A 23435-nucleotide genomic window follows, 5' to 3' on the forward strand; every position below is an offset into this window, starting at 1 on the left:
AGAGGAGGAAGAACCTTTTGGAGTACAAGAGGAAGAGGAGGCTATCTCAATTAGAGAGGGGGCACAATGCAGTTGTTGAACTAATGTGGTGTTTCAAAGGGACATTCTACTGAAGTTCTACACTGTCGGAATTGTTTAAGGGCCAATCTGCCATTGGTACATATTTTTAGGACTTGTAAATTATTTTGATTGAATTCCCCACGTGGTCTATATTAAAGTGCACTTGATCTAATATAACAGGCTTTTAAAATGTAATTTCTACTTAAAATATCACAGGGACGTAAAAGGAACCCATTTTGTGGAACGAGACTTTTACATTGAATCAATCACAAACAAGATTTTTTTTAAAAAGCACAATTAATGTGGTCAATTTAGGTCATTTTTTAGACATATTAATACCTCATGTAAGACCCTGTGATTGTAATAGAAGATCATAAGTTTACCATCTGTTTGATGTTCTCATTCACACAGGAGAGAGACACGACTATCATGGATCCTCTGGGGAGCCTCAACGACATCCTGAAGCTGACGAGTCAGAGAAGAGTCTCTACAGATCAGAACACCAGATGGTGCAGCTTGGCATGAGAAGGAAAACAACGTGGCTGTTATGAAAGTGAACTGTGTTCACGTGTGATCAGCGGTGTATTCATGTGCCAATTGTTGTTGACAAAGTTTCTTAAACGGAACAAAACAGGGTTACAATATACCTGAATTTGTCCAATAGAAACTCTTGTTTGCAACTGCTGGATTTTTTATTTCACCTTTATTTAACCAGGTAGGCTAGTTGAGAACAAGTTCTCATTTGCAACTGCGACCTGGCCAAGATAAAGCATAGCAGTGTGAACAGACAACACAGAGTTACACATGGAGTAAACAATTAACAAGTCAATAACACAGTAGAAAAAAAAGGGGAGTCTATATACAATGTGTGCAAAAGGCATGAGGAGGTAGGCGAATAATTACAATATTGCAGATTAACACTGGAGTGATAAATGATCAGATGATCATGTACAGGTAGAGATGTTGGTGTGCAAAAGAGCAGAAAAGTAAATAAATAAAAACTGTGGGGATGAGGTAGGTGAAAATGGGTGGGCTATTTACCAATAGATTATGTACAGCTGCAGCGATCGGTTAGCTGCTCAGATAGCTGATGTTTGAAGTTGGTGAGGGAGATAAAAGTCTCCAACTTCAGTGATTTTTGCAATTCGTTCCAGTCACAGGCAGCAGAGTACTGGAACGAAAGGTGGCCAAATGAGGTGTTGGCTTTAGGGATGATCAGTGAGATACACCTGCTGGAGCGCGTGCTACGGATGGGTGTTGCCATCGTGACCAGTGAACTGAGATAAGGCGGAGCTTTACCTAGCATGGCCTTGTAGATGACCTGGAGACCGTGGGTCTGGCGACGAATATGTAGCGAGGGCCAGCCGACTAGAGCATACAAGTCGCAGTGGTGGGTAGTATAAGGCGCTTTAGTGACAAAACGGATGGCACTGTGATAAACTGCATCCAGTTTGCTGAGTAGAGTGTTGGAAGCAATTTTGTAGATGACATCGCCGAAGTCGAGGATTGGTAGGATAGTCAGTTTTACTAGGGTAAGCTTGGCAGCGTGAGTGAAGGAGGCTTTGTTGCGGAATAGAAAGCCGACTCTTGATTTCATTTTCGATTGGAGATGTTTGATATGGGTCTGGAAGGAGAGTTTGCAGTCTAGCCAGACACCTAGGTACTTATAGGTGTCCACATATTCAAGGTCGGAACCATCCAGTGTGGTGATGCTAGTCGGGCATGCGGGTGCAGGCAGCGATCGGTTGAAAAGCATGCATTTGGTTTTACTAGCGTTTAAGAGCAGTTGGAGGCCACGGAAGGAGTGTTGTATGGCATTGAAGCTCGTTTGGAGGTTAGATAGCACAGTGTCCAATGACGGGCCGAAAGTATATAGAATGGTGTCGTCTGCGTAGAGGTGGATCAGGGAATCGCCCGCAGCAAGAGCAACATCATTGATATATACAGAGAAAAGAGTCGGCCCGAGAATTGAACCCTGTGGCACCCCCATAGAGACTGCCAGAGGACCGGACAGCATGCCCTCCGATTTGACACACTGAACTCTGTCTGCAAAGTAATTGGTGAACCAGGCAAGGCAGTCATCCGAAAAACCGAGGCTACTGAGTCTGCCGATAAGAATATGGTGATTGACAGAGTCGAAAGCCTTGGCAAGGTCGATGAAGACGGCTGCACAGTACTGTCTTTTATCGATGGCGGTTATGATGTCGTTTAGTACCTTGAGTGTGGCTGAGGTGTGACCGGCTCGGAAACCAGTTTGCATAGCGGAGAAGGTACGGTGGGATTCGAGATGGTCAGTGACCTGTTTGTTGACTTGGCTTTCGAAGACCTTAGATAGGCAGGGCAGAATGGATATAGGTCTGTAACAGTTTGGGTCCAGGGTGTCTCCCCCTTTGAAGAGGGGGATGACTGCGGCAGCTTTCCAATCCTTGGGGATCTCAGACGATATGAAAGAGAGGTTGAACAGGCTGGTAATAGGGGTTGCGACAATGGCGGCAGATAGTTTCAGAAATAGAGGGTCCAGATTGTCAAGCCCAGCTGATTTATACGGGTCCAGGTTTTGCAGCTCTTTCAGAACATCTGCTATCTGGATTTGGGTAAAGGAGAACCTGGAGAGGCTTGAGCGAGGAGCCGGAGCTGTTGGCCGAGGTAGTAGTAGCCAGGCGGAAGGCATGGCCAGCCGTTGAGAAATGCTTGTTGAAGTTTTCGATAATCATGGATTTGTCGGTGGTGACCGTGTTCCCTAGCCTCAGTGCAGTGGGCAGCTGGGAGGAGGTGCTCTTGTTCTCCATGGACTTCACAGTGTCCCAGAACTTTTTGGAGTTGGAGCTACAGGATGCAAACTTCTGCCTGAAGAAGATTAATGATTACCCACTATATATATATATGCCATTTAGCAGACGCTTTTATCCAAAGCGACTTACAGTCATGTGTGCATACATTCTACGTATGGGTGGTCCCGGGAATCGAACCCACTACCCTGGCGTTACAAGCGCCATGCTCTACCAACTGAGCTACAGAAGGAGATGCAGGCAAGAGTATGCAAGGTGGTATTGAATGTGTCACCGTCACTGACCTGTGTGCACCTACGTTGTAAACTTCATTCATAGTGTAGGTTGTAGCAACCTCATGATTTGTAAAGGGAACATTTGAGAATCATGTAGTAGCCTAAACCTATCGCTGTTACATTGAACAGGGTGAATGGAATATGAATGACAGTTGTAACTATCGCTGTTACATTGAACAGGGTGAATGGAATATGAATGACAGTTGTAACTATCGCTGTTACGTTGAACAGGGTGAATGGAATATGAATGACAGTTGTAACTATCGCTGTTACATTGAACAGGGTGAATGGAATATGAATGACAGTTGTAACTATCGCTGTTACATTGAACAGGGTGAATGGAATATGAATGACAGTTGTAACTATCGCTGTTACATTGAACAGGGTGAATGGAATATGAATGACAGTTGTAACTATCGCTGTTACATTGAACAGGGTGAATGGAATATGAATGACAGTTGTAACTATCGCTGTTACATTGAACAGGGTGAATGGAATATGAATGACAGTTGTAACTATCGCTGTTACATTGAACAGGGTGAATGGAATATGAATGACAGTTGTAACTATCGCTGTTACATTGAACAGGGTGAATGGAATATGAATGACAGTCATCCAACGTGCTGTTGTAGAAAAAAGGCCATGCTCATGAAAAACAAAATGGTCCTCCCTCATCTTAAACGGCACTGACCGCCACAGTTTGTGGTGGACCATTCTTTCTACACTTGGGAAAAAACCCCAGCAGTGTTGCAGTTCTTGACACAAACCGGTGCGCCTGGCACCTACTACCATACCCCGTTCAAAGGCACTTAAATATTTTGTCTTCCCAATTCACCCTCTGAATGGCACACATGCACAGTCCATGTCTCATTTGTCTCAAGGCTTAAAAATCCTTATTTAACCTGTCCCCCCTTCATCTACACTGATTGAATTGGATTTAACTACTGACATCAATAAGGGATCGTATCTTTAGCCTGAATTAATCTAGTCAGTCTAAGTCATGGAAGGAGCAGGTGTTCTTAATGTTTTGTATACTCAGTGTATAGCACTACAGATAATCAAGTGCTATCTGGTTTTAAGGGAATAGTATGGTAACATCGAGATAAAAACGAATGTGAAAAATGAACAGAGAAAATGTGTATTAACACACTACCTATTCATAGATGTATTTATTCATCATCCACATATTCATATTAAGATCTACGTCTGTGTACAGGAAATTATTAAATCAAATCTTATTAGTTCTAACACGTGAGTGAAAATATATCAGTTTATTGTTAAATTATTATGACTTTATTTCCAATACAAAAAGTGTAGTAACTATTGTTTCCAAAATGCGTTACCCACTCCAGCCAGCAGATGGCGATATGCGTCTTGCATGACGTATAATTAACTGGACGGGACACTTCTTCAGGAACAACAACACGGCTACTCTTTCAACCACCTCGGTAGCCTGCTAGCCAACATAAAACTGAAAGATTGATTATTTAGACCATGTTAATGTACATTAGCTAATCTCAGTGTTTTAAACAAATTTCGGTTGACTTATCTAATGGTTAACTTTAACCTAATGTGCTTGTTCAATTTGCAAACTTGTTAAAGATTGATAGAGACTAGGCTAGTCGCTAATGCTACCTAACTTGCTAACTAACATCCCTGACCATTAGCTCACTAAACTTCTCCTCCCTTTCGACCATGTTTGTGTACATTAGCTAATCTGTGTTTTAAACACATTTCTGTTGACGGATCAACTGGTCAACTTAATTTGCAAACGTGTTAAAGATTGATACTGAGGTTAGCACTAGGCTTGTCGCTAATGCTGACTAACTATCCCTAACCATGAGCTCACTAAACTACTCCTCCCCTGCTAAAGAAGATGTCTACTCTATGGAGAAAGAAGCTCTGGGACTGAACATTGTGGTGGAAGAAGAGGAGGGTGTTACAGTGAAAAGCGAGGAAGAAGCTTTCAGAATGATAAAAGAAGAGGAGGATATTACAGTGAAAAGAGAGGAAGAAGCTTTCAGAATGATAAAAGAAGAGGAGGATATTACAATGAAAAGAGAGGAAGAATCTTTCAGAATGATAAAAGAAGAGGAGGCTGTTATAATGAAAGAAGAGGAAGAAGCTTTTAGAGAGGAAGAGGATGCTGTCTCAAAGGTGAAGAAGGAAGACGTTTTGGGAGTGAAAGAAGAGGAGACAGAAGATCCGATTAACACCCGTGAGTACTGTCTTAAACAGGGGCACAAACTATGCCGTTGTTGAAGGGGGGCATTCTACAGAAGTTCTACACTTGAATATGTTGTTCAGTACTGTATAAATTGTTAGTTCAATCTGCCATTGGTACATGTGTTTTTGGGAGATTTAAATTAGATTTATTGAATTAGATTTATTAAAGTGCATCTAATATAAAATTCAACACTGCTGTGTAATTTCTACTTAAAATATCAAAGCAAAGGCACCATTTTACATTTGCATCACACTATTTTATAAAATCATAATGAAAGTGGCCATTTTAGGCCCTTTTTAGACATATTCATGCCTCTTGTAAGACTGTGATTGCATTAGAAGATCATAAGTTTACCATCTGTTTGATGTTCTCGTTAACACAGGAGAGAGACATGACTATTGTGGATCCTCTGGGGAGCCTCAACAACATCCTGATGCTGACGAGGCAGAGAAGAGTCTCTCCAGATCAGAACACCAGATGGTACAGCTTGGTCTGGTCTAGCATACAGCTTGGTCTGGTCTAGCATACAGCTTGCTTTATCAGCTTGGGCTGGGTTTCTGTAGAGCACTTTATGACAACAGTGACATCAGCATCCATAATGATATATGTCTGTGTCCCTTCTTTATGGTTACCAGGACAACACTAGCCCTTCCAGCCTCCCGGAGTCCATGTGTCGTGCCTCTCCCGGTAGCACCTTACTGCTGGGTATGAAGAGGTTGTCTGTGCTGCTGGTGGACTGCAGGAAAACAACGGGGCTGAGTGGAACTGTGAGAGGAGAAGAGATGAAAGGATCAGATTTGACACATCAAAGTAAGTGCTGTAGTTTAGTTTGAACAAATACAACAGATCTGCCCACTGGTATCTGTTACCAGGACAACCAGCAGAGTTCTGTTAGTTGACAGGAAGATAGACTGGTGGATATGGATGTTATGAATATCATAACACTGAAAAATGATTCTGCCAATGAAAAGAGAGAAACCAATAGACCATATAAAACCTTGATGAAAGTTAGCTTCAGAGAGAAACCAATAGACTATATAAAACCTTGATGAAAGGTAGCTTTAGAGAGAAAGTTTCAAGATGATCTGATGTAAGGTGCATGTTTTACAAAAACATTTTCTCAAAATATGATGGATGTTACATTGCTTGTCCCTATCTTTACAAGACTCTAGAACGCAAATTAAACTCCTGACACTTCAATGTGGTCTGTATTGCTTCTTTCTTGCTGCTGGTGATTCTCTGATCCACCTCTACGCAGACGACACCATTCTGTGTACTTCTGGCCCTTCTTTGGACACTGTGTTAACAACCCTCCAGGCAAGCTTCAATGCCATTACAACTCTCCTTCCCTGGCCTCCAATTGCTCTTAAATACAAGTAAAACTAAATGCATGCTTTTTTTTTCTTTTTCGCTACCTGCACCTACCCGCCTGTACAACATCACTACTTTGGACGGCTCTGACTTAGAATATGTGGACAACTACAAATACTTAGGTGTCTGGTTAGACTGTAAACTCTCCTTCCAGACCCATATCAAACATCTCCAATCCAAAGTTAAATCTAGAATTGGCTTCCTATTTCGCAACAAAGCATCCTTCACTCATGCTGCCAAACATACCCTGGTAAAACTGACCATCCTACCAATCCTCGACTTTGGCGATGTCATTTACAAAATAGCCTCCAATACCCTACTCAACAAATTGGATGCAGTCTATCACAGTGCAATCCGTTTTGTCACTAAAGCCCCATATACTACCCACCATTGCGACCTGTACGCTCTCGTTGGCTGGCCCTCGCTTCATACTCGTCGCCAAACCCACTGGCTCCATGTCATCTACAAGACCCTGCTAGGTAAAGTCCCCCCTTATCTCAGCTCGCTGGTCACCATAGCATCTCCCACCTGTAGCACACGCTCCAGCAGGTATATCTCTCTAGTCACCCCCAAAACCAATTCTTTCTTTGGCCGCCTCTCCTTCCAGTTCTCTGCTGCCAATGACTGGAATGAACTACAAAAATCTCTGAAACTGGAAACACTTATCTCCCTCACTAGCTTTAAGCACCAACTGTCAGAGCAGCTCACAGATTACTGCACCTGTACATAGTCCACCTATAATTTAGCCCAAACAACTACCTCTTTCCCAACTGTAATTAATTAATTTATTTTGCTCCTTTGCACCCCATTATTTTTATTTCTACTTTGCACATTCTTCCATTGCAAAACTACCATTCCAGTGTTTTACTTGCTATATTGTATTTATTTCGCCACCATGGCCTTTTTTTCCTTTACCTCCCTTCTCACCTCATTTGCTCACATCGTGTATATAGACTTGTTTATACTGTATTATTGACTGTATGTTTGTTTTACTCCACGTGTAACTCTGTGTCGTTGTATCTGTCGAACTGCTTTGCTTTATCTTGGCCAGGTCGCAATTGTAAATGAGAACTTGTTCTCAACTTGCCTACCTGGTTAAATAAAGGTGAAATAAATGAATGTGCAATATATAGTTACTATCAGATGTACTATATATAGTTACTATCAGATGTACTATATATAGTTACTATCAGATGTACTATATATAGTTACTATCAGATGTACTATATATAGTTACTATCAGATGTACTATATATAGTTACTATCAGATGTACTATATATAGTTACTATCAGATGTACTATATATAGTTACTATCAGATGTACTATATATAGTTACTAACAGATGTACTATATATAGTTACTAACAGATGTACTATATATAGTTACTAACAGATGTACTATATATAGTTACTATCAGATGTACTATATATAGTTACTATCAGATGTACTATATATAGTTACTATCAGATGTACTATATATAGTTACTATCAGTTTTAGGAACATATGATGATGTCATAGTGAATTCATGTGACTGACCAAGCCCTTTCAGACTTTATAATATGGCTATATATATATATAGATGTACTATATATAGTTACTAACAGTTTTAGGACATTTCCCAAAAATATTTCACCTTATTTTTTTACTTTACCCAAAATGTTGTGACTTCAGTGACAGTCAAAGTGTTGAAAATGTGTTAACGTCTAAATGAATTGGGCCGTTTAAATAGCGTGTCGAAACCCTTCCACGTAAATACATGTTTTGGATTTTCACATAAAATGACTTCTTTACTTATTTTAGGTTCAAGGAAGTGTGTAGGTCGCATTCTGTTCATACAACTATTCATACAACTATGAAGGTTATTTATTCAGAACCACCTGCTCGATTGGAATCCAGTGACGTCTGTGTCTTCAGTGTCCTAGAACTGTTTAGTTTTTTTTTTGTGTTCTGACTTGTAAAAACAGTATTAATAAAATAAGTAATGTAAACATATTGTCAGTAATTACCAGGAAGCTCTACAACATAATTTGTTTTAAAATCACAACAAGATTGTTAATACTGGCTATAGGTTATTGAGGGATCTGATTAGGATTTTCCCTCGTTGCAAGGATATTTTATCATGTGGAGGTTTCATTCAGGTCTATTTAAATAAACAATCTGTTTTTGGCAGGAGAGAGACCAGACTCTGAGGAACCAGAGCCAGGTATGTCCAAACCAGCAAGACGACACCAGTGCTCCCAGTGTGGAAAGAGTTTTAACCAGAAAGGACACCTGAACCAACATGAGAAAATACACACAGGGGAGAAGCCTTACCACTGCTCCCAGTGTGGAACGGGTTGTAACGGGTTAAGGGATCTGAAACAACATGAGAGGATACACACAGGGGAGAAACCTTACCTCTGCTCCCAGTGTGGAAAGACTTTTACCCTGTTATGTAACCTGAAAACACATGAGAGAATACACACAGGGGAGAAGCCTTACCACTGCTCTCAGTGTGGAAAGAGTTTTAACCAGAAAGGACACCTGAAGCAACATGGGAGAATACACACATGGGAGAAGCCTTACCACTGTTCCCAGTTTGGAACCGGTTGTAACCAGTTAAGGGACCTGAAAGGACCTGAGAGATTACACAAAGGTGAGAAGCCTTACCATTGCTCCCGGTGTGGAAAGAGTTTTACAACGATAGGGACACTGAAAATTCATGAGAGAATACATACAGGAGAAAAGCCGTACCACTGCTCCCAGTGTGGAAAGAGTTTTACAACATTATGGAGCCTGAAAATACACGAGAGAATGCATACAGGAGAAAAGCCGTACCACTGCTCCAAGTGTGGAAAGCGTTTTACCCACTTAAGTAATCAGAAAAAACATGAGAGAATACACACAGGGGAGAAGCCTTACCGCTGCTCCCAGTGTGGAAAGAGATTTAGCGAGTTAGGAAGCCTGATTGCTCATGAGCGAATACACACAGGGGAGAAGCCTTACAAATGCTCAGACTGTGGGAAGACATATTACTCATCACAGTCACTTAAAAGACATGTGAGAGTCCACACAGGGGAGAAAACATGAATTGAATATGGAGTATGTCAGTTTGAATAAAGAGTAGATCAGATTCCTTGTGTTTAAATGGTCAGATAATCAAGTGATATTTGGATGTGATGCATTTGTTCCATTGTTTACATTTGCATTGTGGCCCACTGATGATTTAATTAAATGTATCACTGACTCTGTAATGCAAATTGTTAATTGTATGTGTCCACATATCTGAGTATGTGACTAACCTTGTGAAACTCCTATTATAATCTCCTGTTCCTGGGAATATCATCCTGCGTTGCAAACCAGCTGCACCTTGTCACGCCTTGGTCATTGTATTTTGTGTTTTTGTTGTATGTTTGATTAGGCCAGGGTGTTACATGGGTTTATATGTTGTTTTTTCGTATTGGGGTTTGTAGTGTTTGGGATCGCGGCTGATTGGGGTGTTGTGTAGGCTTGGCTGCCTGAGGCGATTCTCAATCAGAGTCAGGTGATTCTTGTTGTCTCTGATTGGGAACCGTATTTAGGTAGCCTGAGTTTCGCTTTGTATTTTGTGGGTGATTGTTCCGGTCTCTGTGTTTTTTTCACCAGATAGGCTGTAATTAGATTTCACGTTCCGTTTGTTGTTTTTATATTGAGTTATTTCATGTATCGTTCCGTTTTCATTCATTAAAGATCATGAGTAACAAACACGCTGCATTTCGGTCCGACTCTCTTTCGACAAACGAAGAACGCCGTTACAGAATCACCCCACCACTCACCGACCGAGCAGCATGTTAACAGGCAGCGACAGCGACAGCTTGAACAGCGAAGGGAGGACGTTATGGACAGCAGAGGTATGGAGTATACGACGTGGGAAGAAATGGACAGGTGGGCGGCCGACCCAGAGAGAGTGCAGGAGCCCGCCTGGGATTCGCTGGAACAATGCGAGGAGGGCTATAGGCGAATGGAGTCGAAAAGGTAAACACGGCGGCGCAGAGCGAAACCCGAAAGTCACCCCAAAAAATGTATGGGGGGGGCTCAGGGAGAGTATGGCTGAGTCAGGAGATAGACCTGAGCCAACTCTCCTTGTTTATCGTGAGGAGCCAAGGAGGAGACCAGAGCCCGTGTTAGAGGTGAGCGAAGCAGAGACTGTGAAGGAGTTAGTGGGGAAAGTGGAGTGGAGAGTAATGAGGGAGTTGCTAGCTTGGTGCTATAGATACGATATTCGTCTGACGGATCGTGTCGGGGATTTGATAGCACCTGAGTTAGCGCTCCATACTCAACCTGAGGTGCGTGTTAGTCGGCTGGTGAAGTTGGTGCCAGCCTCACGCACCAGGCCTCCTGTGCACATCCCTAGCCTTGCACGTCCTGTACCAACACTGAGTTATTTAATGTATCGTTCCGTTTTCATTCATTAAAGATCATGAGTAACAAACACGCTGCATTTCGGTCCGACTCTCTTTCGACAAACGAAGAACGCCGTTACACACCTGCGTCCTTGTATGAATAAAGTCCCTCCCAGGAACAGGAAACTACAAAAGATATTTGCCAATCACCCAATGCTTCAGCAATTCAGACTGTCTACACTGCGCTGTGTAACTCTGTTATTCTCTCTGAGCTCAGAAATAAAGAATCTTGGTTTGACTTGGACTCCAGCAGATCCTTATTTTATAATATCCATCACAACTCTCCCACGGATTGCTGTTTATCATTGTCTCAATGAAGAGTTCTTTGTTTTATTTTCCTGGGGCATTTACAAGCCTCCCACTGGTTGAATTAACTTTGTTTCCACGTCATTTCAACAAAACAAATCCATGTAATGGTGTTTGATAAAGCGTTTGTCAGAACCAACCTTCTGGACATGTGTAGTATTTAAGAAATCGGGGACTCTCTCTCTCTCTCTCGTCATATTGAGATGCAAACTCAAATATAAATACATGGAATCTATAAATCAAATTGTATTTGTCACATGGTTAGTAGATGTTATTGGTCACGTACACATGGTTGGCAGATGTTATTGGTCACGTACACATGGTTAGCAGATGTTAATGCGAGTGTAGCGAAAGGCTTGTGCTTCTAGTTCCGACAATGCAGCAATAACCATATCTGACCCAGTACTGCTGTCTTCATTTTTTAAATCCCATAGCCATGTGTGTGATGTGGATACTTTTGTTTCACAGTAGATTTGTTTAAGACTACCAAGACAACTCTCGGCGTGCCCCTGATTTAGCCCCCTGCAGTAAAAGGTTATTAATGGGGGTAAAATTACCTTTTTCTTGTTTTGTGTTCTATATCCTGCCAATCATGTATTCCTTCATGGACAGAACGTGTTGTCACGTGTCTCTCTCTCTCCGGCCCGAGGTCGTCTGGCTGCTCATTATGGTGCACACCTGTCATCATCGTTACGCACACCTGCTCGTCATCAGACTCACCTGGACTCCATTACCTCCCTGATTACCTTCTCTCTCTCTCTCTCTATATATATATATATATCATTCTGCCAGGGAGACATAGACTACTTTGTAGTTAACATTTAATTGACAAGGTTTTTGGGAAAGCTTTTCTATCAACCAGAAGATGGTTGTCATTAGCATCATCGCTAACAGCTACACATAGTGGATCATTAGCATCATCTCTAACAGCTACACATAGTGGATCCTTAGCATCATCTCTAACAGCTACACATAGTGGATCATTAGCATCATCTCTAACAGCTACACATAGTGGATCATTAGCATCATCGCTAACAGCTACACATAGTGGATCATTAGCATCATCGCTAACAGCTACACATAGTGGATCATTAGCATCATCGCTAACAGCTACACATAGTGGATCATTAGCATCATCTCTAACAGCTACTCATAGTGGATCATTAGCATCATCGCTAACAGCTACACATAGTGGATCATTAGCATCATCTCTAACAGCTACACATAGTGGATCCTTAGCATCATCTCTAACAGCTACACATAGTGGATCATTAGCATCATCTCTAACAGCTACACATAGTGGATCATTAGCATCATCGCTAACAGCTACACATAGTAGATCATTAGCATCATCGCTAACAGCTACACATAGTGGATCATTAGCATCATTGCTAACAGCTACACATAGTGGATCATTAGCATCATCTCTAACAGCTACACATAGTGGATCATTAGCATCATCTCTAACAGCTACACATAGTGGATCATTAGCATCATCTCTAACAGCTACACATAGTGGATCATTAGCATCATCTCTAACAGCTACACATAGTGGTAGACAAATGTACTCAGACAAGGGCATTTCTGGGCTGTTTCCTCTTCAGAAACTTGAAGGAAAATAACGACAACTTTGCAGGCAGAGGGTTTAGAATAGTATCGATTTTGGTTAAGTCCAATTCTCAGCCACTCCATTGATCGAATCACGCAGTGAGCATTTCACAGTAAGGTCTACACTTGTTGTATTCAGCATTTCACAGTAAGGTCTACACTTGTTGTATTCAGCATTTCACAGTAAGGTCTACACTTGTTGTATTGATGTGACAAATAACATTTGATTTGAACTAAATATGGAGTATGTCAGTTTCAATGTCACGGTCTTTGATTACCTTTTTCAAACTCAGGCTGTGTGTGTGTGTGTGTGTGTGTGTGTTTATCGGCATCATTCCTTGGTCTTTCCTTGTGGTCCTGGAGCTCAGTTGGTAGAGTATGGTGCTTGTAAAACCAGGGTAGTGGGTTTGATTCCTGGGACCACCCATATGTAAAGTGTTTGCACACGACTGCAAATCACTTTGGATAAAAGTGTCTGCTAAATGGCAGATATATCCACTGATTATACCAAACATTTGGAACACCTTCCTAATATGGAGTTGGACCCTCCCCTTTCTCCCCCAGAACAGCTTCAATTCATTGAGTTATGGACTCTACAAGGTGTCGATAGCTTTCCACAGGAATGCTGGCCCATGTTGACTCCAATGCTTCCCACAATTGTGTCAAGTTGGCTGGATGTCCTTTGGGTGCAGTGGAGGCTCCTCAGAGGAGGAAGGGGAGCACCAACCTCCTCAGTGATTTTCAGAAAAAAAACATTGTAATACATTTCAAAAGTTATCCTTTTTAGATAAAACTGTAGTAAATATAATCATGTCACAAAATAATTGATTAAAACAGACTATTTTGCGTCCTCCTCTGGGTACATTGACTTCAATACAAAACCTAGGAGGTTTATGGTTCTCAAGGCTTCCATAGACTTACACAGTAATTATGACAACTTCCGGAGGACATCCTCCAACCTATCAGAGCTCTTGCAGCATGAACTGACATGTTGACTTACTTAGCTAGCAAATGCAGCTATCTAGTTTAGCCTACTGAAACACCCTGCTCAAACAGAGGGATGCTATGTTAGCTAGCTGGCTATGACTATCCAACACAACACTGGAACTCTTCCAAGTCAAGGTAAGCTTTTGGTTTTATAAATGTATTGCCACCGGGGCCCACCAAGGAAAATGCTAAACTGCTTACTGACTGTACACTGTGACTTTACTGCATGATTGTAGCAGGTTTACTAATGAGTTAGTTCTATTAGCTCTGTTGACTATGATGTTATTTTAGATAATATGGTGACAACAATGTAAGCTGTGTGTAGCAGTTATGAAATGGTTTGGCTTGGAAAGGTTTTTTTCTCTTGGTGACATACAGCTGATTTGTTGTGCATTGAAGTACAGAAACAAAGGGAGAAGGTGAGAGGAGGAGAGAAGGAATACAACGTGTCTGTAATGAAAGTGAACTATGTTTACACGCGATCAGGGGTGTATTCATTCCCGCCGATTCTATTGACAAACGTTACTTAAACGAAACAAAACCGGAATGAACATACCTGAATTTGTCCAATAGAATCTCTTGTTTGAAACTGTTTGACTAATGGTTACACCCTATATTTCAGCAAGATGCTAGAAAGAGTCTGCAAGGCGGAATGGAAATGTTTCCATCGACCTGTGTGCATATACAGTATATCGCAAAAGTGAGTACACCCCTCACATTTTTGTAAATATTTGAGTATATCTTTTCATGTGACAACACTGAAGAAATGACACTTGGCTAAAATGTAAAGTAGTGAGTGTACAGCTTGTAAAACAGTGTAAATTTGCTGTCCCCTCAAAATAACTCAACACACAGCCATTAATGTCTAAACCGCTGGCAACAAAAGTGAGTACACCCCTAATATTTCACAATTAAAAAAAAAAAAAAAAAAAACTTTTGTGATATACTGTATGTGTTAACCTTTCATTCATAGGCTAGGTTGTAGCTACCTCATGATGGGGAACATCTGAGAATGAGTCTAAAATCTGTTACATTGAACGCTGAGAATGGGATATGAATGACAGTTGTAAACGCTACATTGAACAGGGTGAATGGGATATGAATGACAGTTGTTACATTGAACAGGGTGAATGGAATATGAATGACAGTCATCCAACATGCTGTAGTAGAAATAAGGCGTTGCTCATGATAAACAAAATGGTCCTCCCTCATCTTAAAGGGCACTGACCTCCACTGTTAGGGTGGTGGACCATTCTTGGTACACATGGGGAACTGTTGAGCTAAAAAAACCCAGCAGTGTTGCAGTTCTTGACACAAACCGGAGCACCTGGCTCCTATTACCATACCCCGTTTATCCTCTGAATGGCACACATGCGCAATCCATGCCTCAATTGTCTCGAGGCTAAAAATCCTTATTTAACCTGTCTCCTCCCCTTCATATACACTGATTGAATTGGATTTAACTAGTGACATCAATAAGGGATCGTAGCTTTAGCCTGAATTAATCTAGTCAGTCTAAGTCATGGAAGGAGCAGGTGTTCTTAATGTTTTGTCTACCCAGTGTAAAGCACTACAGATAATCAAGTGCTATTTGCATGTGATGCATTTGTTCTGTTGTTTACAGGATGATTTGTATCTTATAGAGCGTGGCTTTAAGGGAATAGTGTCGTCACATCTAATAAAAACGAATGTGAAAATGAACAGAGCAAATGTATATTAACACACTACCTATTCATAGATGTATTTATTAGTCATCCACATATTCATATTAAGCGTCTACGTCTGTGTACAGGAACGTATTATTTGTAAGACGTAAGAGAAAATATATCAGCTCATTGTTAAATTATTATAACGTTCTTTCCAATACAAAAAGTGTAGTAACTATTGTTTCCAAACTGCGTTACCCACTCCAGCCAGCAGATGGCGATGAGCGTCTTTCAGGTGATGCTTCATGCTTGACGTATAATGGACTGGACGGGACGCTTCGTCAGGAACAATAACACGGCTTCTCTTTCAACCACCTCGGTAGCTTGCTAGACAACATAAAACTGAACGATTCACGCTTTAGACCATGTTATTGTACATTAGCTAATCTCTGTGTTTTAAACACTTTTCTGGTGACGTTTCAACTGGTTAATTTGAACCTAATTTGCATTCATTTTGCAAACGTGTTGAATATAACGTCACTGAGGTTAGCACTAGGCTAGTCGCTAATGCTAACTAGCTAGATAACATCCCTGACCATGAGCTCACTAAACTACTCCTCCCCTGGTAAAGAAGAGGAGAAAGAATCTTTCAGAATGAAAAAGGAGGAAGAGGAGGTTGTTATAGTGAAAGAAGAAGAGGATGTTATTGGGAAAGAAGAAGATGTTATAGTGAAAAAGAGAAAGCACCTTTTAGAGAGGAAGATGATGCTGTCTCAATAAAGGTGAAGAAGGAAGACGTCTTGGGAGTGAAAGAGGAGGAGACAGAATATCAGATTAACACCAGTGAGTACTGTCTTAAACAGGGACACAATCTATGCCGTTGTTGAACTAATGTGTGGTTTTAAGTGGCATTCTGCTGAAGTTCTACACTTGAACATGTTGTTCAGTACTGTAGGAATTGTTAAAGGGTCAATCTGTCATTAGTACATATATTTTGGGGTCTTAAATTAGATGTATTGAATTCTCCATGTGGTCTACATTCAAGTTCTCCTCATCTTTTATTTTATTTGACCTTTATTTAACTGGGCAAGTCAGTTAAGAACTAATTCTTATTTTCAATGAGGTCCTAGAAACAGTGGGTTAACTGCCTTGTTCAGGGGCAAAACAACAGATTTTTTTACCTTGTCAGCTCTGGGATTCGATCTTGCAACCGTTGATCTTGCAACCTAACCACTAGGCTGCCAACAGGCTTTTAAAATTCAATATTGGTGCGTAATTTCTACTTCAAATATTTTTTTAAACGTAAAAGGCACCCATTTCGTGGGACGACCCTTTTTGAGGCATTTTTAGATATGAATGTCTATGATTGTAATAGATGGTCGTAGGTTTACCATCTGTTTGATGTTGTCGTTCACACAGGAGAGAGACATGACAATTGTGGATCCTCTGGGGAGCCTCAGCAACATCCTGATGCTGACGAGGCAGAGAAGAGTCTCTCCAGATCAGAACACCAGATGGTACAGCTTGGTCTGGTCTAGCATACAGCTTGCTCTATCGGGGTCTGGGCTGGGTTTCTGTAAAGCACTTCATGACAACAGTGACATCAGCATCCATAATGATATGTGTCTGTGTCCCCTCTTTATGGTTACCAGGACAACGCTAGTCCTTCCTCCCTCCCGGAGTCCCCGTATCGTGCCTCTCCTGGTAGCACCTTACTGCTGGGTATGAAGAGGTTGTCTGTGCTGCTGGTGGACTGCAGGAAAACAACGGGGCTGAGTGGAACTGTGAGAGGAGGAGAAGAGATGAAAGGATCAGATTTGACTCATCAAAGTAAGTGCTGAAGTTTAGTTTGAACAAATACAATAGATCTGCCCACTGGTATCTGTTACCAGGACAACCAACAGAGTTCTGTTAGTTGACAGGAAGATAGACTGGTGGATATGGATGTTATGAATATCATAACACTGAAAAAGGATTCTGCCAATGAAAAGAGAGAAACCAATAGACCATATAAAACCTTGATGAAAGTTAGATTTAGAGAGAGTTTCAAGATGATCCATTGTAAAGCTGCTTGTTTTACAAAAACTTTTCCTTAAAACATTATGGATGTTACGTTGTCTGTCCCAGTCAACACCCCCCCTGTCTTTACTAGACTGTAGAACATACAAAATAAACTCCAGACACTTCAATGTGGCCTGTATTGCTTCATTAACATCTGATCTACAGAACTTGTTAAAAATGTCAAATATATGTATTTTTAAAACAAAGCCCTTTCTAAAAGCTATGCAAAATGATTGAATGAAAAGCATTTCTTGTGAGACTTGGCCTCCATCTCTGTAATGGACAAAATTAATTTAATTTCCTACTCTAACAGGTCAAATAAAGCCTGAACTCCAACATATAGACCTTAAAGAACATGGTTTCATTTGGAAATGACTCACTTTATTGATTTAATATGTAACCGACGCCAGTGTGCTGCTAACAGTTTAGTTTCCTCCACTATCCCCATACTGGGCTCAAACTAGTGATCCTCTGCTTCTCATCACATGTGACCACTCTCCTTGACAATGAACCGATGGAGCGATAGAAAAGGTACCAGTTGGACAGCTCCATCTGTGACGCTTCAAGCTGTGGAGTGAGTTTACGGCACGTTCTCACCTCCGTTACACATGTTCAGGTTGACTTTCCCACAGATTCGGCAATATACACTACCAGTCAAAAGTTAGGACACACAACTTCTCATTCAAGGGTTTTTCTTTATTTTTTTACTATTTTCTACATTGTAGAATAATGGTGAAGACATCAACTATGAAATATCACATATGGAATCATATAGTAGCCAAAAAAGTGTTAAACAAATTCTTCAAAGTAGCCACCCTTCTCCTTGCACACTCTTGGCATTCTCTCAACCAGCTTCATGGGGAAGTCACCTGGAATGCATTTCAATTAACATATGTGCCCTGTTAAAAGTTAATTTGTGGAATTTATTTCCTTCTTAATGCGTTTAAGCCAATCAGTTGTGTTGTGACATGGTAGGGGTGGTATACTGAAGATAGGGCTATGTGGTAAAAGACCAAGTCCAGATTATGGCAAGAACAGCTCAAGTAAGCAAAGAGAAACGACAGTCCATCATTACTTTAAGACATGAAGGTCAGTCAATTCGGAAAATGTTAAGAACTTTTAGTTTCTTCAAGTGCAGTCGCCAAAACCATCAAGCGCTATGATGAAACTGGCTCTCATGAGAACCGCCACAGGAAAGGAAGACCCAGAGTTACCTCTGCTGCAGAGGATAAGTTCATTAGAGTTGCCAGCCTCAGAAATTGCAGCCCAAAATAAATGCTTCACAGACACATCTCAACATCAACTGTTCAGAGGAGACTGTGTGAATCAGGCCTTCAAGGTTGAATTGCTGCAAAGAAACCACTACTAAAGGACACCAATGAGAAGAAAAGCCTTGTTGGGCAAAGAAACACGAGCAATTAACATTAGACCGAGCAATTAACATTAGACCAATTAACATTAGACCGGTGGAAATCTGTCCTTTGGTCTGATGAATCCAAATGAGACATTTTTGGTTCCAACCTCCACGTCTTTGTGAGATGCAGAGTAGGTGAATTAGAGGATCTCCGCATGTGTGGTTCCCACCGTGAATCATGGAGGAGGAGGTGTGAGGGTGCTTTGCTGGTGACACTTGTCAGTGAATTATTTAGAAGTCAGGGCACACTTAACCAGGTTGGCTACCACAGCATTCTGCAGCCATACGCCATTCCATCTGGTTTGGGCTTAGTGGGACTATCATTTGTTTTTCATCAGGACAATGACCCAAAACACACCTCCAGGCTGTGTAAGGGCTATTTGACCAAGTAGAGTGATTGAATGCTGCATCAGATGACCTGGCCTCCACAATCACTCGACCTCAACCCAATTGAGATGGTTTGGGATGAGTTGGACCACAGAGTGAAAGAAAGCAACCAATAAGTGCTCAGCATATGTTGGAACTCCTTCAAGACTGTTGAAAAAAGCATTTCAGGTGAAGTTGACAGAATGCCAAGAGCAAAGCTGTCATCAAGGCAAAGGGGGGCTACATTGAAGAAGCTCAAATATATAATATATTTGGATTTATTTCACATTTTTTGGTTTCTACATGATTCTATACGTGTTATTTCATAGTTTTGATGTTTTCACTATTATTCTACAATGTGGAAAATAGCAAAAATAAAGAAAAACCCTTGAATGAGTAGATGTGTCCAAACTTTTGACTGAACAGAAATATAAATGCAGCCTCCCGAGTGGCGCAGCGTTCTAAGGCACTGCATCGCAGTGCTAGCTGCGTTACTACCGATTCTGGTTCAATACCCAGCTGTGTCGCAGCCGGCCACGACCAGGAGAGCCATGAGGTGACGCACAATTGTCCCAGCGTCATCCGGGCTGGGGGAGGTTTTGGCCGGTCGGTCCTTGTCCCATCGCACTGTAGTGACTCCTGTGGTGGGCCGGACGCATGCGCGCTGACACGGTTGCCAGGTGTACGGTGTTTCCTCCGACACCTTGGTGCGGCTGGCTTCCGGGTTGGCTCTTGACGTTCGCCTCTCCCGAGTCCGTACGGGAGTTGCAGCGATGAGACAAGACTGATGACCAATTGACAAAAATTGGGGAGAAAATGGGGGTAAAAAATATTAATATTGTTCTTTTATATACATCAAATATCTCATTATTTTTACCCAAAATATCATGACATTAGTGATTATTCAAAATGTTAAACATTTGTGAACAGCGTTGTGCAGCATTGTGTCAAACCCTTGAGACAACAGGGAGATGTTACTGAGGTGCTTTGTGTCTGTCTCCAATGTAAAAAAACAAGTGTTTGACTTCCACACAAAATTACTTCTTTACTTATTTTAGGTTGAAGGAAGTGTGTAGATCGCATTCTGTATCATACAGCTATGAAAGTTATATATTTAGAACCACCTGCTTGATAGGAATCCGGCTATGTCTGTGTCTAGAGTGTGATAGAACTGTGTTTTGTGTTATGACTACTGAAACAGAATGAGTAATGTAACTATATTACCAGGAATCTCTTCAACATGATTTGTTTTAAAATCACACAAAGATTGTTTTAAATTATGAAATGTTTGAAAACTGGCCTCAGGTTATTGAGGGATCTGATTTGGATTACACCTCATAGCAAGGCAGTTTTATCATGTAGAGATTTCATTCTGGTCTCTCTTTAAATAAACACTGTCTTTGGCAGGAGGAAAACCAAACTTGGAGGAACCAGAGATGTCCAAACCAGCAAGACGACACCTCTGCTCCCATTGTGGAAAGAGTTTTATCAAGTTAGGAAGCCTGAAAGCTCATGAGCGAATACACACAGGGGAGAAGCCTTACCACTGTTCCCAGTGTGGAAAGAGTTTTAGCCAGTTAGGAAGCCTGAAAGCTCACAGCCGAATACACACAGGGGAGAAGCCTTACCACTGCTCACATTGTGGAAAGAGTTTTAACCGCTTAGGAAGCCTAATTGCTCATGAGCGAATACACACAGGGGAGAAGCCATACCATTGTGAACAGTGTGGAAAGAGTTTTAACAAGTTAGATAACATGAAATCTCATGAACAAATACACACAGGGGATAAGCCTTACCACTGCTCCCAGTGTGGAACTAAGTTTACCAAGTTAGGAAGCCTGAAAAGACATGAGAGGACACACACCGAAGCAAAGCCTTTCCATTGCGCCTTGTGTGGAACGAGTTTTAACCATTTAGGAAACCTGAAAAGACATGAGAGAATACACACAGGGGAGAAGCCTTTCCATTGCGCAAAGTGTGGAAAGAGTTTTAGCTTGTTAGGAAACCTACAATCTCATGAGCGAATTCACACAGGGGATAAGCCATACCATTGCACCCATTGTGGAAAGAGTTTTAACCAGTTAGGAAACATGAAATATCATGAGCGAAATACACACAGGGGAGAAGCCATACCATCGCGCTCAGTGTGGAAAGAGTTTTACGGAGTTAGGAAAGCTGAAAGCTCGGGAGCGAATACACACCTTACAAATGTCACTTAAAGGGCATGTGAGAATCCACAGAAAAATAACTTCTCCTAGTGTGATATTTCACATCACCTTTAAGTTCATCAGAGAACACAGTGCTCCCATTGTCTTCTATTGTTGACTGAGAATGTGTTTACTTGCTTATACCATATAAAATTAAATTCAATTGTAAAAAAAATATACTGTAAAATATATTTGTATGTCTTTGTTAGAAAATATTAATTGAATACGGAGTAAATCAGATTCCATGTGTCTAATGGTCCTTTTTTCAACTCTGTGTTTATCTGTGTGTCATTCCTCCAGCACTACAGATAATCAAGTGGTATTTGGATGTGATGCATTAGTTCCATTGTTAACATTTTGCATCGTTTGCCCACTGATGATTTAATGACATGAAAATGTACACTGACTCGCCCACGGATTAAATAAAATAAATAAAGAATCTTGGTTTGACTTGGACTCCAGCAGATCCTTATTTTATAATATCCACCACAACTCTCCTACAGATTGCTGTTTCATCATCATTTTCTCAATGAAAAGTTCTTCGTTCGACTTTCCCGAGGGCTTTTACAAACCTCCCACTGGTTGAATAAACTTTGTTTCCACATTTCAACAAAATAATTCCATGTGATGTTTGATCAATGTGGAAAACTGATTGGATTTGTGAAAAGACATCAACATCAGGTATTTATATTTATTTTTCACCCAACTGGCAACCTAAATCCAATGACAGGTGACATTTAGTGTTTCACCCAACTTGCAACCTAAATCCAATGACAGGTGACATTTAGTGTTTCACCCAACTGGCAACCTAAATCCAATGACAGGTGACATTTAGTGTTTCACCCAACTGGCAACCTAAATCCAATGACAGGTGACATTTAGTGTTTCACCCAACTGGCAACCTAAATCCAATGACAGGTGACATTTTGTGTTTCACCCAACTGGCAACCTAAATCCAATGACAGGTGACATTTTGTGTTTCACCCAACTTGCAACCTAAATCCAATGACAGGTGACATTTTGTGTTTCACCCAACTTGCAACCTAAATCCAATGACAGGTGACATTTTGTGTTTCACCCAACTTGCAACCCAAATCCAATGACGGTGACATTTTGTGTAGATTTCTTGTTGAATTCACTTTAGTTAAGGACTCAAAGAAATGTAAATAGAAACTAGACGTTCAATTGACTTCTTTGCCAAGTGGGCTGGTTTGAAAATACGGCAGGTGTTGGATCAATATCCACGCAATTTGCGACAGATTTTCATGTGAATATTCTCCAATCTGCTTCAAACAATATATGCATGTTTCCATCAGACTTATTGTGGATAAAATGCTGAGCGTGATGACGTAGTGCACAACAAAATAACGTCTGTTGTTAAATTCCCCTGTGCATTAAACAATATACGCATTTTCCCATCGGAAATGTTTGCATCAAACAGATTTATTGCGGATAAAAGTATTTGCGTGATGACGTAGTGCACGGAAAAAAATGTTTTCCTGTTGAATTCCCATGTACTGAATGAAAAATGCAAGTTAAATGGGTTTCCATCGCATTTTCAACTGATGGTTTTAAAAAACTGTTGCGTTATATAGAAAATGTGCTCTTGTCCGGTGCACTGTAGCCAGCAGCTCACAGATACAGTGTTGGTAGGCTACCTACATGATGAGATTATTATGGATGAGAGAGATATTA

At 41.0% G+C, this 23435-nt stretch overlaps 1 pseudogene; it reads left to right on the forward strand.

The window, feature by feature from the left end:
- Positions 1-4516: 4516 nt before the first annotated feature.
- LOC127927295 (zinc finger protein 420-like) lies at positions 4517-22184 on the forward strand (annotated as a pseudogene).
- The last annotated feature ends 1251 nt before the right edge of the window (positions 22185-23435 follow it).

This window comes from Oncorhynchus keta, unplaced genomic scaffold (assembly GCF_023373465.1).
Source record: "Oncorhynchus keta strain PuntledgeMale-10-30-2019 unplaced genomic scaffold, Oket_V2 Un_scaffold_11504_pilon_pilon, whole genome shotgun sequence".
NCBI lineage: Eukaryota > Metazoa > Chordata > Actinopteri > Salmoniformes > Salmonidae > Oncorhynchus > Oncorhynchus keta.